Source organism: Pteronotus mesoamericanus, unplaced genomic scaffold (genome assembly GCF_021234165.1).
Source record: "Pteronotus mesoamericanus isolate MK-2021 breed Mesoamerican mustached bat unplaced genomic scaffold, CSHL_Meso_final contig_182, whole genome shotgun sequence".
NCBI classification, from domain to species: domain Eukaryota; kingdom Metazoa; phylum Chordata; class Mammalia; order Chiroptera; family Mormoopidae; genus Pteronotus; species Pteronotus mesoamericanus.
In genome coordinates, this window is record NW_026555078.1 from 29,495,594 (window position 1) to 29,513,722 (window position 18,129).

The 18,129-nt window shown below is 41.1% G+C and overlaps 1 pseudogene; it reads left to right on the forward strand.

The window, feature by feature from the left end:
• The first annotated feature begins 789 nt into the window (after positions 1-789).
• Positions 790-18,129, forward strand: part of LOC129065675 (cyclin-Y-like protein 1) — a 35,150-nt pseudogene continuing 17,810 nt past the window's right edge.

Consider the following 18,129-nt stretch of genomic DNA (forward strand, 5'->3'; position numbering starts at 1 on the left):
TCACAGTCACAGTGGCCTCAATTTTGAATTGATGTCTTCTTATAAATAACCAGAGAAGTCTGAGACACCTCTGGCTATTTCCCACTATCTCTACTCCAGGAGAGGAAGTAAAAAACTGTACAAATAACTTCTCTGGATTGCATGACATATTTGCAAAGAGAAGAGACAGAGACGGAGATTTCCAACAAGATTGCTAACAGTAAATGCCAAACAAGGGACTTCACCGGAAGAGAAGCAGCCTCAGAAACTGGCTAGATTCAAAACTTGCAGGTGAGCTGTCTTTACTTTGCCTGGGCCTTGCGGAAACGATGAGACCACACCAAGGCAGCAGTGCCCTGGGCACAAAGGGTGAGGCAATGGCACAATTGTGTCAGGGTGAGAAAGAGGCCTTGACACAGGCTTTGTGTGTGACCACCTGGGGCCTCTTCACCCCCTCTGGGGATGGAAGTGAGGAGGGCAGGTCTGTCCTCTCTGTCTTAGCATTTCTTCCTTCCATCCTGGGTCCCCTACAGCCTCTCCTTATCCCACAGGACTCCCTTCCTTCCCATAGGATAACCAGCTCACCCACCACGTAGAACCTCATCTCTGCTTAGTCAAACCCACTACCGCTGCTCAAAGGAGAAAAGGACAGGGAGGCATTTTGGTCGCCTAGGCAGGAGGACATTTGATTTTGCACCGGGGGCCATCTTTATTCATTCTGCCCGTCCATAAACCATTATTTCTTGCCACAAGAAGAATCACTCTGTCTCCCCTGTGGTCGTGAGAGATCGCTAAGCTACAGCCCCGCAAATGGAGATCAGTGTTTCGATGTCCTGTTCCAAAGCAGCCCCTGAGAAACGAGCTGCACTCAGGAACGCTGCATCATACTTCCCGCCCCCACCCCAGCTGCTGGAGTGTGCCGAAGTCAGTTCCAGGCGAAACCAGTAAGAGCTGTCCTTGGGCTTATCTTCCCTAAAATCTGGCCGTTGAAGAGAAGATAATGCACGGGATCTTCTGCCTTCTGAAAGTAAAAGATTGATGGACTGGAGTTTTGAGAATTCACCACCCACCAAGCAGACTTTCCAAAAGCTTCATACACAAGCAACAGTGGAATGTGGCTTGGAAAGACCAAATTAATCAAGGCTAGCAGGAACCTGCTTGAGCAAGGGACCAACAGGTTTTCCAGAAATACATCAGACTGGCACAATCAATACGATCGCCAGAACAGAAAACCATTGCAGTACTGATTATATTTTCTGAGACAAGATGTCTGAGAGCTAACTTTGCTTTGATCCTTCCTGAATTGCCTCATGGTTACCACAGTTTTTATGGCTCCATTTGAACATAAATCAGTCACAGTGGATGCTAGTCACAACTCAGCTTGAGTTCTGATGCATGCTGAGTGCAAAATAAAACAAAAGCCTGAGATCCACTCCCTTCACTCTTCCCTGAGTGTAGAGAAAATCAAGATCTCATTCTTTTGTTTGATGACTCCCATACGCAGTTCTGTATTTCCCCGTAAGCCCTAAATGTCATACTGGATATTAAATAGAATTGCTTCTGCAATTTGAACATCTATTTTTCAAGTCTCTGTTTGAATCAGGCTTTTGATTATGGGTAAGATACCCCCAAGTTGGGTCTGTTGGCCTTCAGATCATCACATGAAAATATATCTTAATACATTAAGCGCCCACCGGCCCAAGTTAGTGGGGCACTTACCCAGCCTTAGAGTGATGAAGGGCATTTCACCCTAAGTTATGAAGGCAATGGTATAATATTTGAAAGGGAACGGACAGCATTTCCTCTGTGCACATTAAGACATTAAGAAACATACAGAGAAATGGATTATTTTACAAATATACAGTCTCCCTGTCTGGCGCGACACAGACAAGGGGAAATGTGGCTTACTTATTTCTGCCCCCTGTAAATCCTTTACTTCCTTTCTTGAAAACACCCAGTGGCATACCAGCTGTGACCCAGTGTCTGATGTGTGTGTGTATATTTCAATTTCATGTTGATGGTATTAAGAATCGAAGCATCCCTAAATCCACCTCACAGGAAGCTAGTCCATAGCTGCTAATATTAGCTTACATTCTAATTATTCATTCTCTATCCCTCTTCACACCATTATTCCAAGACCAACAGATCAGGGTTTTTCACTGAATACTAATGCTACCGTTTGCCAGTACTCTAGAGCTGCATTTGCGTGTCTGCTGGACAGAGAGACCAATCACAGGGTGAAAAGGAAATCTTTGCCCCTTATCACATTAGCATGTCTCTTCCTATTTGGGTCACAAAAGCCACTTCCCAGTTGACCCACATGAATAGCCAATTTACCACTCATCAATATGCATGAAGCCCAAACTAGTAAAAGTGAGTTTTCCTTTCTTAAAAAAAAAGCAGACAAGTAGACCACTTCTGCCCTTTTTTGTGTGAAAGCAGCTGTTGCTGTAACTTTACCCCATTCCCTAGAATCCCCAGCCAGCCTACCCACACGGGGGCCAACAGGAGACTTTCCATGGAAATGTGAAGCTGCGGTTTAAGGTGCAAGGGAGACATCTCAACGGAAAGACAACAATGCAATGAGTGACCCAGGAAAAGAGCAACACCTCACCCTCCTTCTTGGACAGGTGAACCTCCTGAAGGGAGAGCAGCCACCAACCTAGTGTGGGAGTCACCAGGAAGACTTAAGCAGGAAAATCTGGAGGAACTATGGGAAAGAAGGATGGCTAACTTGCCACAGAAAACGTTTATTTGAGTATTTAAAAAAAATTACCTGTAATCAGAGGTTCACCGGTTTTTGAATGGGGCCTGATAATAGACTATTATATCATTGGGTTTGCTACCTGTAATGTAAACACTCTGGCAGATGAGTGAAGACACCTGGTATATATTGTCCGCCTGCGAGGCTGAGCTCCAAATCAACCCTCATGCTTCATTCATTTAGGTACTCAATAAGTCCATGTTGATCATGATAGCTAACATTTATTGAGCTCCTATTACATTCCAGATCCTCTTCTAAGCACCTTTAAACATTATTTCAAATGATTAACAGACAACCCCATAAGGTAAGATAGAACCTATTGTGATGGTTAATTTGTGATGGCCACGAAGCACACAGATTAGCTGCTTCTGGGTATGTCTGTGAGGGTGTTTCTGGAGGAGATTAGCATTTAAATGGGTGGACTCAATGGAGACCTACCCAGTGTGGATGGGCATCATCCAACCGGTTGGATGCCTGACAGAACCAAAGGTGGGGAAGGCGGCATTTGCCAATTATTTTCTTTGTCTCACTGATTGGGCTGGGTAATTTTATCTCATCCTCTCCAGACCTCAGGCTGGGATTTACACTATCAGCTCCCCTGGTTCTCAGGCCTTCAGACTCCAACTGAATTACACCACTGACTTTCCTAGGTCTCCAGGGTCAAGGGATTTCTCAGCCTCCTTGATTATGTAATCAGGTAGGTTCTGTTTCTCTAGAGAACCCTGACTAACACACTGTTGTAACAGAAGCTGTGGCTCGGAGCAGTCAATGAACTTGCCCTGACATAGTGAGTAAGTGAGTGGCAGAGGCAGGATCTGAGCCAGCACCCTGTGACTCCAAAGCCCATCCATGCTCTTTTCAAGATACCAACAAATATCCATAACAGTAAAGCGTGCTGAGTGCACTGGAATTTAAAATTTTGAAAAATAAGGCAAGCCAAAAGTTAAAATTTGGATACAATGTAAGGCTTATCCCTTTCAGTAAAATGAAAAGTCGGACACAAAATTACTAGCTGTTAAAACACTTACCATTAAGCATTCTTGCCTTAGCTCTGAAAGTCAAAAAGTCAACAATCCAGAAATTAAAGTGCAAGTACTTTTATCTCCAGAATTTAACATAAAAGACAGTAGAATGAGATTCTAAGTGTTTTAAGCCCTGACTAGGTTGGGACTCCAGAGACCTGAGTTCTGCTCTTAGGTCAGTTGTAAAGTAACTCTGTCCCAACGCAAGTTGCTTGACTTATCGTGGCCTCAGTTCCTGCCTGCAACAGGAAGGAATTTGCCTCTACAAGGTATCTACGTTCCCATCTTGAGCTCAGGCTAAGCTCTCTCAGAACTGACACCATTTCATCTCATGACATCCTTGAGAAGCATGACACATGTTGCAGAGCATGACACAAAAAGCAGAGACTCAGAAGTTAGGTGCCTCACTCAGGGCTTCCTCACAGAACCAAGGACTAATGTCTCTCATTCTCCATATTTCCAGACTCTCCTTCTTCCCCATCCTGCCTTGGGATACCTTGCAGTGGGACAGAGGGGACCAGAATTCCTCTCTCCACCTTTCTTAATGTGGACCCCCATATCTTACTACCTGCTGTCCTGAGGCTTCCTAGAGAAGCCTCCACGTCCCTAACTCACCCTACACTGGCAATCGTCCCATGACGTGGGGGGCTGTGACTTAGTTCCCACCCATTTTTGTGTGGAGCTGATTTAACAGTAGACCCACCTAGTCAGCTGGGCCCCCAAAAGGATCTGCTGTTGAGGGCCAGCACTTCCCCTGCCTGTTTACTGACACCTCAACACAACCCCACAGTCTCCCTTTTGGCCACTTGCCTCCCACTCATTCCTGTCAACTGGGCACAAAACCAAACCACGCTGTTCTTCTGTACAAAGATGTCCTTGAGTGAAAATTCAAAACACAAGCTTACCATGTTACACGAGGGCTATTAAACTGTTTAAGCCAGCCTTCTGCTAAATCACTTGGGTTTGGCTGTCTCTCTCTACACATCACACACTCACACCTCCCTGCCAATCTGAAGAAACCTAGTTTTCCCTTCATCCAGATTTTCAGCAGTGTGCATATTAAGAGCCCTTTACCCCTTGTTTATTTCTTCTTTCACCACCTTCAGGTATTTTATTCCTAAGTACCTTGTTTTTCTATTCCACAGCTCTTATTTACTAGTTATGTTCATTCCTTACTCTGCCTACATTATTTCTGCTTTCTCTGGCAACACACACACACACACACACACACACACACACACCCTCTTTTTTTTTTTTTTTTTAGTGTTCTAAAAAGTACTACATTTTTTTCCCTTATCTGCCTTATACATTATGAATCCTGGACACACACACACACACACACACACACACACAACTCCTTCTGCTTGCTTGGGATTTACCAAGAATATTTATTAAGCACCCACTTATACACCCATATGTATTAGGTGCTCTGGGCATGCCTTCTCATTAAATCCCCACAACCACCTTATGACATAGCTCTTCCCCTAAAACAGTGCTTCTCCAACTTTAATGTTCATATAAATCGCAAGGTGATCTTGTTAACACACAGATTCTGATTCAGTGGTTTTGAATGCGGCCTGAGACTCTGCATTTCTTACAAGTTCCCAGGTGATGCTAAAGATGCATGCCCATGGGCCACATTTGTGGGTTTGACCTGTGCTGGGACAGTGGCAGTACTTTTATGTGATTAAGAGGTTGTTGTGAAAATTCTGCCCACCCTGAGCACTTTGGTTCCCAGTTTCAAGCATTGTCCTCTTCCCACCATCCTCTCCTAAAATTAACACATTCCTTGAAACATCAGAAATTCACCATGGACAGTGAATTGGTAACAATTTCAAAATGTTCAGCCTGAGAGCAATGAAAGCACAGAGAGAGAGGATGACACCAAAAAGGGAAGGAAAATGGGAGGCAACAGTTGAAGGAGAAAGTAACCCAGTAAGAGGTTAACACAATAGGATGCTTTTTCCGGGAAGATGCGCCGCCCCCTTACCATGGGAGACGAGCACAGAGACAGTCTCTGCCATCAGGGAACTCACTGAGTCTCCTCTCAAAGAGCATTCACTGAGTGCCCAGCGACAGGAGTGCATGTGCCACGTTCCCTCTTTATACATACATCTCATGAAATGCTCATGGCCACCTTTTGAAGCAGTTACCACCCACGATTTCACATACAAACTGAACTGAGGCTCAGAGACACTGGTTAACTTTTCCCAAGACAATGATCAATATGCCTAAATAGGATGCAGTCCACTCCTTACTGTAAACTCGCATCTCTATCGACAATATTCTTACACAAGCTACCAATACACTGGGGTGGGGGGCGGGGAATGGAGGAACCCACTAGAGTTCCCGAGATTGAGAGAAGATTCTGCCTTTGCTGAAGCTTTAAAAAAAAAAAAAAATCACGTGACTCAGAATAAATCTCTTCATGCTACCCTCATGGCTTTAGATACAAAGGGAGAATCTTCGTGAAGACAGGATGGAGGTGAGTCTGTACGATTATGTAGCGAAACCCCTTTTTAGCTATGTACTCGGAGCACGTCTCATCTCTCTTACTAGGTTGGACTCCCTGAGAGTAGGGAAGGGCTGTCCCTGGGAGCAGCTTGTCTCTGCAGGAGAAACAGTGCTCAGCCTGCATTTGATTACATCCCTTCCCACCCGTCCAGGCCATCTGCAACCTGTGTACCATAAATTACACCAAGCATGATTACATCCATTTCCCCCCACTTTGGGGTCCATCTTCTCTATTTTCTAATAAACTCTTGGTTATTCCATTAAAATTTGTGTATCAATTCTGTAGTCCTATTTTCTCCTTCTTTCTTCTATGTCCCCTTTGATTCACCAACACTTCCTTCAGGGAGCCACCTCTGCTCCTTGCCTTCCCAGCTGAAGTATTCACTCATTGTTTTTAAGTCCTTGTGATCTGGCTTCAGTCCCCTCTGCTCTCCTAAAATGGTTTCCCTCCTTGGTCACCAGAATCACTTAATTGCCTGTTCTGACTGCTTTATCTCATGCCTGATCTTTCTTAATTCTGCTCTACTATTTAATACTGTTGCTCTTCTGCTTCATTGGAAAGCTCCCTCTGACATTCACAACATAGCACTGCCTCATCCCACTCCAACCTTTCTGGTCTTCCTTTCACTTCCTTAAAGATTCTTTCTCTTCCTCTCACCCCCGAATGTGGATGGCCTCTGACTTTCATCATTGATCCATTTCTACTTCCCCAGATACTCCCTCCTTTGATGGGTTCTTCCTGCTGTGGCTTCAGTTATCATATTTTGGGTAGAGAGCTTCTTGGCCCTGGACTCACATTTCCATCTGGCAGCTGAACACTTCTACTTACTATTTTATAAGTAGCAATACGTCCTCAAACCAACAGCCTTTTCCCTGATTTTACAATTCCCATTCATGATATCATGATGTATCAAAGAGTTTCCATAGTAGCCAACACATCGCATTTTTTCTCCCAATAGTTATCACAGTGAATGTATGTAGAGAGGGGTGGGCTGGGGTGGGGGACGGGGGAGTGACATGAGGTTTTATTGCTACAGCCAGTAAAATATTACTTGTTAACTATTCAAAAATATATAAACTTGAAAGCTCCTAAAGCAATTCCATTTAATCATCATCCCAAAATCATATGCCAATACATCTCAAACTATGAGTGCATTGGAAGTACTTGAACATCATGTTAAAGTGCACATTCTGAATCAGCAGTTCTGCAGGAAGAGTGGACAGGCTGAGATTTTACATCTCTTAACGAGTTTCTAGATTACAACTATGATAATGGTCTATACTTTGAGTGGCAAGGAGTCTTAAACATGCTTAAAAATCACTGAATATTTTCAGTGTGATAATTCAGATACACCTTGAGGTTTATACTCCAATGGACAGGTGAAGAGATTTAACGTAGGATTCAAACGAATCAAAATTTGTGAAATTGGTCCTCAAATGGGATTTTATCTCTACTAAATAGCCAGGTAGTTTTCCAAATGTTATAATTCTAGGGGCTCAAAGCTATTCAGCAATGGGAAATGAATGTAGGATCCAATTGCCCATAGTGTGAGAGTGTGCACACCTACACGTCCTTAACCACTATCAGAAAGTCTTAGGTTTTCCCTCTGTAGTTTCAGGTTGAATGTGTTCATATGTCTTCTCTCATTAGCAAAGAAGTTCAATCTTGTGAGTCTCTGGGATCCAATAAATTGGGTCTCTAAGAGCCTCTTAAGCCTCCAAAGACCTTGATCTAAGAAAGCATCTCAAAAAATTCCATCTTTCCAATAAATTTCCACCGCTTAGCCATCTGCCTGCAGAAAAATAAACTACGTTTCAATGTCCTGCATCAATCAATTTCTTCCCAACCTTTCATAATCTTGCAAGTGTTAAGGGCAGAAATGAGAACATTCACAATTCATTTCCTCCATCACATCATACAAAAAACGTACAGAGTTCTCAGCACAGACTTTCCCAACAAATGATGCAATGGAAAGGGCACCCACTCACCATCTCGTATGATTTCCGCAAAATGTCAATGTCTTTTTTTTCCTCAATTGCAGGTGCCCTGTTGGTGACCACTGGACTCAGCTTTTCCACACTAAGACTTTTTAAATTTCTTAGTGGTGAGAGGTTAGACTCCTCTGGTTCATGTTGACTAATTTTATAAAGGCATTTTTACTAAATATTTCTAACACACACTATATCCTGTTGCTCAGAAGACCGTATTTTAGGAGCTCCAAATCATGCTTTTTATTGGGTTGCTATGTACACCCTTCTACCTCCTAGCCTGGAAGCTTAGGAAGAAATGGTGTTCTCCTCTTGTGGGGCATATTTTCCTAAAAGCTCCCCAATGGGTCAGAACTATTATCCACCCACAGAGCCAGAAGATTCTAACCCACTTCCTCACCTATTTGATGAAAACAACCATTCTCTCGTATTCTGGTAACAGCACTGCATGTTTCTTCAGAGGGCTACCTGTCTTGAATTCTTAGTTCTTGTGTGCCTTGTTAGGTCATGAAATGAAACAGACCAAGTCAGGAAAAAGAATAACCTAAAACTGGGGAGAGTAAGAAGGTGGGACTCTCTTTTCACTGGGTTGCTAAGCTGGTAAGATATAAGTTGGGAACAACTGGTTGGCACCCACAGAGAGAGGCAATCTGAGAGCAGAGCCTACCAGAAGAAAGAAGTGAAGTATCAGATAACACTTTGTGGGCACCTAGGCACAACCAGCAACATATGCTTTTGTTGTTGTTGTTGTTGTTGTTGTTTAAGTTAATTTGAACTGGGTTTCTGTTCATTATAACTGAAAGTATCCTGGCTGACATAGGACTTAGGAAATGATAATGATCATAACAGCTAACCCTACACAGCACTTACTGTTGTAAATGCTTTCTATATATTAATCCATTTAGTCTTCAGTACCATCCTATGCAGCAAGTGTTGTTATTATCAAAATTATCTTCATTTTATTAATGAGGAAACTGAGACAAAAAGCTGCCTTCTGGCCGCCCAGCTAGCAAGTGATGAAATCAGGGTTCAAACCTAAGCAGCCTGCCTCCCACGTGGTGCTGTGAATCAGGGCTGCTCAAGGACTGGCCCACAGACTGGTTCCAATCAATAAACTATTGCCTGTTTGCGAGGAAAACTTGAAAGTATTGTACATGCCTAGCAACCTTCATGACAAGCAGACATTGCTGCAACTTTTTTTCTTTAATTTATAAAAGTATTAGTCCATGATGAATTGGAAATTTTTTTAGAAGTCTTATCCTTCACCACAGAATTTAAGGAACATTATTTAGCTTGGAGCGTAAGCACAGTGATTTAGATATAAATCACAATCTTTCTTCAAATGCTCTTAAGTTTCTATGAATAATGTTGGTGTCACTTGGCAATTGCAAAATATATTACATCTTGATTCAATTCCAATGATTCAAAAATAGAGTTCTTTGAGGTATTTTTAGTTCTCATGACTCTGGATTAGAATAGGATCCTGAGTTCTCAGTGGACTTTTTAAGATGCTAATACTACACAGCATGAAGGATCTTGGCAACGGTTTGTTCCCAGTGAACCTTGCCCGAGGCAGACAGAGCAAAAGCAAAGGGAATCACAGCCCCAGACAGAAGGTAAGTTTAGGGAATGAGTGATATCAGAGAGTTGGAAGAGGCACCCCAAATGAGAGCGAAATCTATAACAAAGCATAGACGCAAGCTGTGACCCTGCAGAGCTTTCCTGTGCATCCTGCTTTGAAAAAAGGACGTCTAGCCTGGGCCCTGGTACAGTCAAAGAAATAATGCCTGGGACAAAGGCTTAGTCCAGCTGGTCTAAAAAAAAATTAAGTCTTTCTTGAACAGATACCTCACAAATGGACAATAAGCCCATGAAAAAAATATGCTTGATATTGTTAGTCATCAGGGAAATGCAAAATAAAACCACTACACGATACTATTACACACCCACCAGAACGGCTAAAATTAAAAAGACTGACAACAACAAATGCTGGCAAGGAAACAGAGGGACCAGAACTGTCATACATGGCTGGCAGGAATGGAAAAAAGAGTTGGCAGTTTATTCTAGAGTTAAAATATACCCACCCTTTGACCCAGCAATTCTACATCTACATATTTATTGACCCAAAGGTATTGAAAACTTGTGTACACCTTAAGACTTACCTAAGAATTCTCATAGCTCTGATCTGGGAATAATGCAAATATTGGTTATTAGAAGAATGAATAAACAGATTGTGATACATCTCTATGATAGAATATTACTCGACAATAAAAATGAACCAACTACTGATGGATCTCAGAAATTGACACAAAGAGCACACACTGTATGATACCATTTACATGAAATTCTAAGGCAAAGCAAACCTAAGGTGAAAATTATCAGAGTAGTGGTTGCCTTTTGGGAGAGGGGGATGGGCAGGGAGACTGCATGGGAAACGACAGAAGGGAATTCTCTGGGGTGATAGAAATGTTCTATATTGTGACAGGGACGTGAGAAATGGCTGTGTATGAAGTGGAAGGTATGGATATTGGGTAAAAGTACAGATGAAGCAAGAAGGGCAGAATATCAATAATTGCTGAAGCTTAATGATGGGTACATGAGTGTCATTATATTATTCTTTTTGCATCTATTTGCAATTTCCACGATGAAAAGCTAGAAAATAAATGGTAGTCTCTTGATATTTAGTCAATGTCATCAGCACTTTTTATAAAGATAGTTTTACAGAAAAAGTGCATTTAAGAATCAAATGCCATGGTAAGAATATATACCGCCAACTAGATAACTCCTGGGTGTGAGGTAGAACATGTCATGATCCAGAGAGCTTTTCTTTTGACACACACTGTCCATCACTGTTTTGTTTAACAACTCAAAAAGCCTATGACCAGAAAAAAATTCTCACTGACTTGCAAGAAATTAGTAGTTGCTCCTTTCAAGACACAGTTCACAACTTGACTTCAGTGAAGAGTTCCTAGAGACAAGGCAATGGCTACGAAATAAAAGGTTTTCACTTTATCTTCTCCTGACAGCTTATTATTTCACTGCTAGATGACAAGTAGTGATATTTAAACCAAGCTATTTAAGGTTTCAATGAGGTAAATTAAAATTTTTTTCTGCGTGTCACTTAGGAACCATTAGAGAAAATGTCAAAGCCCAACAATAAGGGAAAGAATGAATATACTGTCATACTATGTAAATGTATAGTTTATAAACAGTGATTTAGCCCTGATCAGTATGGTTGGACATGGTTCCCCAAAGTGAAAGATTGCCAGTTAAATCCCTGGTCAGGGCTCTTGCCTGGGTTGCTGGTTCGGTCACAGCTCCCCACACACACCCTGCCATTGACGCATGTGTGAAAAACATTTTTCTCCCTTGCTTTCTCCCTCCCTTCCACTCTCTCTAAAAATAATAAGTAAAAAATTTTTTTAAAGAATGACTTAAAACATGGTAAAATGTTTATGCTATTTAACAGGTGAAAAAGAACAAATTTATTTATAATACCAACACAAATATATTTACATTTGCAGAGTAAAAGTCTCCATGACTGTTCACATCATATTGGTATATCACTAATGAGTTATTTTGTATTTTTTTCTTTATACTTTTTGGAATTTTCCAGTTTTCTATAAAATCACTTTTATAATAGAAAGACAAAAATCAAAAAGTCACCTGTAAGCAGGGAGTCCGTTTTACTACAACTCAAATTCTTACTGTGCAACAGTACAAAACCAACTTTATCGTTTTTTATCACCTGGGTTTTCTGAGGAAAAACAATGGTGCCTGGTGAATTAGTGCTGTAACAGCTCGCATAGGGAAGGTCCTCTTTCTCCAAATGCTTTTTAAACCTAGTTCAAAAACCCACTTTGAATATTTTGGTATGGGGGAAAAACAAGGATAGCAAGCCAACAACCATTGTTCATTCTACTGCAAAGAGCTTTTATTCCATATTCCCTAATCATTTTTATCCCTCAAGTAAGTGGTTCCAATAGTGTGCCATCCCTCGGCAAAAGGCACTGGGACATACAGACCCTGGTCAGCAAACGAATCCATCTAGGCCGAATGTCTGCGCAGGGCAGAAAAGAAGATAAATTTGTCTTAGTCCTTTCTCCCACTGAGTGTGAGGGGCCTACATGTCTGCCTGCTTTCAGAAAGCTGGCCTTCCCTACCTCACTTAGCAGGACCTCCAGCCAGAGGTAAATTAATACACTGTTATTGTTACCCTGGAGTACTTCATATAGAATTGAGCTGGTAGGAATGGTATAGAGCATTTGAAATGCGCTAGACCAAATTGAGATGTGTTGTAAGTATAAAATTCACATCAAAATTTGAAGACCTAGTACAGAAGAAAAAATAACAAAAAATATCTTAATAATAGTCATATTCGTTACATGCTAAAATGATGTTTTGAATATACTGGGTTAAATGAAATGCATTACTAAAATTAATTTTACCTGTTTCTTTTCACTTTTTTAAAAAATATTTTATTTATTTATTTTTAGAGAGAGGGGAAGGGTGGAAGAAAGAGATGGAGAGAAACAGCAATGTGTGGTTGCCTCTTGCGCGTCCCTGCAGTTCAGGTGTGAACCCTGGCTCGGAATTGAACCAGCCATCCTTTGGTTCACAGGCTGGCACTCAATCCACTGAGCCTCCCATGTACCTGCTAGAAAGTTTTCCATATGCTGTACATACTTTATTTCTTTTGGAGATTGACAGTTTAAAAAATGATTAGTGTTGCTCTGGCCAGTGTGGCTCAGTTGGCTGGAGTGTCATCCCATAACCAAAAGGTTGCAGGTTCGATCCCTGGTCAGGGTGCACACCTAGGTTGCAGGTTCCATCCCCCATCTGGGCACTGATCCCTGGTCTGGGTGCATACAGGAGGCAACCAACTGATGTTTATCTCTCGCATCAATGTTTCTCTCTCTCCCTTCTGCTCTCCCTTTCTCTCCCTCTAAAAACAATGAAAAAAAAGTCCTCAGATGAGCATTAAAAAATAATAATAACTAGTGTTCATTAAATAAGCACCTGTGAGTGAGTGCTCAGCCTGGAGCATCCTCCATAGAAATGTCTATGTGAGAAATGGCTTTATGCTAAATGAACTGCTGTATCTCAGCATGTCTTTCAGTTTGGGGTTCCATCTTGACCCCACTCTTCATTTTCCCTGTCCTTGGAGAGTAATAGAGATGGCATGCCTCTCTCTTTAGCTGTCCCGCAGGCTGCCCGTTGTTATTCCTGTTCTGCTCTTCTTGCAGGAATGATTGTGTCGTCACTCCGGCTCCTGGGGCATCACTGTTGGAGCAGTTAAACCAGGAAACCATGTGCCGCAAGAGGGACTGGAGGGCAACTTCATTACCTTAATGAAGGAGGCAGCTGCTTCGTGCCCCCAAAGTCAGGTATGCTTGTCTTAGCTGGTACTCTGGTGACTGCTCAAAGACTTTCACGGAAGGAAAAATTCCTAGCCAAAAGACACAAATAGCAAACTTGCTGGTTCTGAGATAATGAGGCTGAAGAGGTTATCTAAAGAATAGAGCCCCTGATCCCACCTGGATGAGTGAGGCCATAGTTAGCCCACTAAGCCTTCCCCTCTGGCTAAATGGCTAATTATTTCTGATAATGGTGGTCTCTACTAACTCCTCTCCTGCCCTACAGCAGAGCACATCTATCAAGTGAGGAGGGTAGTAATTACTGGTGATACTTGCAAACACTCATTATCTAAGCTCCTGGGTCCTTAAGAGACAGATATTAGATATAAGGGGATCAACTCATGACAATGCCAAAAGGAAGCTGCAGCCATGTGAAAAGCAAAATGTGGTGACTGCAAATTACTAAAAGCAAATTCAAAAAGCATTACATTCAAAGTAAGATTGTAATATTTTACACTAACCTGTCTTCTGACATCTGAGAATTGTTTCTTGCCTTCCTTTCTCTCCCCATTAGCTGAAACCTCTGCCTCCAAACATGCTAATACCTTTTTGCCTCTGAATCTCCTTCCAGACTCCCATTTCTCAGAGACAGGGGCTGTGCCATCTGCTACGTTCCCTACAGCACCTTGCACTTTGGAAGGTACGGAGAATGTACATGATTGATACAGACACACTGTTTACTTTTTGTCTTCAGCAGTATTGGTTGCCTTCTCTCAATAGCAGATTATCCTCAAACATTTCACTAGACCGAAGTTCGATGACTCAAACAGGTCATCAGTTAAGATTAATAATATGAAACTTAAAGTTCACTTATAAACACTCTACGAATATTATACTGTGTCACCATGAACAGTTGAGACTTCTTGGTCTCAAGAAAGATTTTTGATGCTACTGAGGTCTCAATATAGAATTTATTTTAGGCTAAAGCTATATTACACAGGAAAATGCAGAGAATGCGAATTCCACTGTGAAATCACCTTGTTGGCCATTCCAAGACTCTCAGAGCACTCTCCTGTTTCTTCATGAAAGAAAGTTTATTGAGAGTCTTGATGGACAGAATGGTGAAGCCCTTCCTTTTTAAGACACAACTGGGGTTTAATTTTGAAGAGAGAAAACCAGATTTCAAAAGACAGATCCTGTTGGAAAGTCACCAAGTGGCCACAGTCAAAAATGTCTGAGAGGGTTTGATAGTTCTCACTCCAGCTGGGAGTTTCATTGTTTTACTTTTTACATTCTCTGACTGGACTTCTCATAAAATAAAATCCCAAATTCTACTCCTGGACAATCTGAAAAAGAGAGTCCTTTGATCTTCAAAGTTTTCTTGACTTTTAAGGAAAAAAAATACAAGGAAATTTCAAAATATTTCACTCCCATACTTACATGAGGGGGGGGATCCCAAAAAATGGAATTATCTTCTGGAGGGCAGGTCCCTTGTAGTACAGGTTTCTCCTGTGAGGTGAGTTGTGAGAGGCTGCGTTCCACTTGTGATTTTTTTTTTTTGAAGACTCAACGTGTTTGTCCATTTTGGAATTAGGTGATTTACAAGCACACCTGCCCACACTGCGCTAAGTGTTCGGCAGTTTTAGACTAAAAACAGTATGAACCCTCCTGCACACCCTCCTTATTCACCTGACATCACCCCAAGTAACCCTTTTATTGTTTCCCTGGATGAAAAGTGTCCTCAAAGGGCAACATTTTGCTGATGTGGAAGAGGTGAAACAAAGAACGGCAGAAGCACTAAAAAACATCAACATTGATGAGTTCAAAAGCTGTTTTCAGCTGTGGAAAAAACATCTTGATAAGTATATTGCATCAAATGGAGAGCACTTTGCAGGTGGCTGAGGTTTAAACATGTAAGAATAAATATATAATTTTTTAATAAATAAATTCCTTGTTTTTGGAGGGTTACCTCCCATATACTTTATGATTTTTTAAACATTATTCCAAGAAACTGCAGTTAACAAAAAATATCTTACAAGAGAAAATTTATAGGGGTAAAAATTTTAAAATATAGACATATTAAAAAAACTCTGAATATATCATATGGAAAAACTTTTTCATAAGAGCATCTTAAGAGGGCTTTACTCTCAATATGATTGTGGAATCCACTCAGTCACTGGCACAAGACTGATTTCATGCCATCGATTTTTTTGTATATGGGTTTTCTTTTTCTTTCTCTCTCGCTCTTTTTTTTTTTTTTTGCCTTAACTCACAGTCAAAAAACACTTTATTTGTCAAAGCTTTAAAAGCATATTTATCTTTTGAAATGAAGGCCCACACAGACATGCACACACAAAAATACTAAGGTCTGTACATTATCAAAAGAACAGTGGCATCTTTATTGCCATGGTCTTGATGTTTAATAACATACATCCCATCTGCATCTTCAAACCTACATGCATTAAAAATTCCAAGAAATCGCATCATAAAGCTTCTATTACTTCAGGGTTCCCATTACAAAACAGAGCAGCACTTTGTAGTATTATGGCACTTTTTATGCAAGGATAGAAAAACTCTTTTATGATTCCTTTGTTTTCTTCCAGACACCCATGGAGGAAGGTCAATGGTACATACATTTTATTGAAACTCTTGTCCAGGAAAACATAAAACCAACAGAAGAGAGTGATACTGTTAGCTTCTTGAGGTTACACATTACTTTCTCAAGTTATTAAAACTTTTTAAAAGAATGCTGATTGATTGCAAATGTAAAATTCTGCCTCCATCTTAGCATTGTCATCAGTGAAGTTTTTCTTATCCCCTCCACTACCTTTCTGTCTCCGGCCAAAAATCATTCCTCATTCCACCCGTTAGACTCGACCCCACAGTCACTGAGAATATAAAATAGAAACATCCCAATGCTTCTCTCGCAGGCCTGTGGTAACCTCAGCTTATCCGAAGCACGAGTGCCTTAGGGCAGCCTTCCAGGCATGAGGCAGCCTAGCTGCCTGGGCCACAAAGGGGTCCCCAAATAACAGTAAGGACAAGATGTTACTCCAGACAAAGACTCAGATAGGTGTTTGTTCTTAGAGTATGAGGTATTGTTGAAAAGAAAACAAGAGAAAAGGAGAGAAGAGGAAGAGAGGGGGAGAAGAGGAGAGAAAAGAGGAAAAGGTATAAAGGGAATCCTTCTCCCAATGTTAACGTGTGTTTGGCAACCATTCAGCAGATGAGACACATTTTGGTCATTACTAATCCTTAAAAATATCAGGCTTAAGTCCATGGTTACTTAAAGCAAAATTTGTATGCCTAGGAATGAATCCTTTTCCACTTTAACTTCTCCATTTGTAAGCTTATTGAGCAATTATTCCATAATTTGCCAAGCAAAATAATTCTATCACCCACCAAGAACAAACCAAAAAGGAAACAAATATGTGTATGTAAATACACACACACACACACACACACACACAACATATACATCTCATCCATTTTCTAATTTTTCTGGGTAAAATTTATAAATAGCTGGTATTTCTGAAGATATACTATTTCGTCTTTGCAAAATAACTATCCATTGATACAGATGGGTATTTGTGGTGACCATATTAATAAAATACAGAAAAGAAAAATCCTTGAGTTACATTAGTTTTTCAGAAAACACACTCATATATCTGCACATCTTTTTCACGGCTGTTTCTTACAAATGCTACAAAATGGGTCAGGGGAGGGCGCTCAGCCCAATCTTAAACAGGATGTTTAAAACAGGGTTTGGGGGAGCAGTGAAAACAGTAAGGTGTGAAGGTCCGAGACCAGGGATTCACTAGGCATTAGGGCAAGGCACTGCACTTCGATGGTCTCAGTTCCTCCCTCTAAAACTGATGACTAAAAATTCAGCATGGCCCTGGCTGGTGTGGCTCCATGGACTGAGTGCTGGCCTGTCAACCAAAAGTTACCAGTATGATTCCCAATCAGGGCAGATGCCTGGGCCATAGGCCAGGTCCCCAGTTGGGGGCATGTGAGAGGCAATCAATCGATTCATCTCTCGCACACTGATATTTCTCTCCCTCTCTTTCTCCCTCCTTTCAAACCCTTTCTCGAAAAATAAATAAATTTTTTTAAAAATTTTCAACATGATCTATTTGATTTAAAGCAAGAACAAATTAATTTAATACCTTATAGGGTAATATTTGGGCGGAGGGACAGATGGAATGAGAGGAAAAAAGCAGCGATGTGGACCACAACCACGCTTTCAGGAAGTAGCTGGTGGTCTGTAGGTCACATTTTGAGAAATATGGTCAACGGTGAATATTTTTTTTAGCTTATTCAACCTCTTCATATTTATTTTTCATCATTGCTTCCTTAAAAACAAAGTTTTGTCAGTAAAGATGTTCCACATATGAATATAGCCAAAAAAAAATTCCCCAAATTCCTTCTAAAATTTTCAAATAAACATTCCTGCTGTTCTCTACCATGTGGTTACTTCACCCTTTTAGTCAACAGATATAAG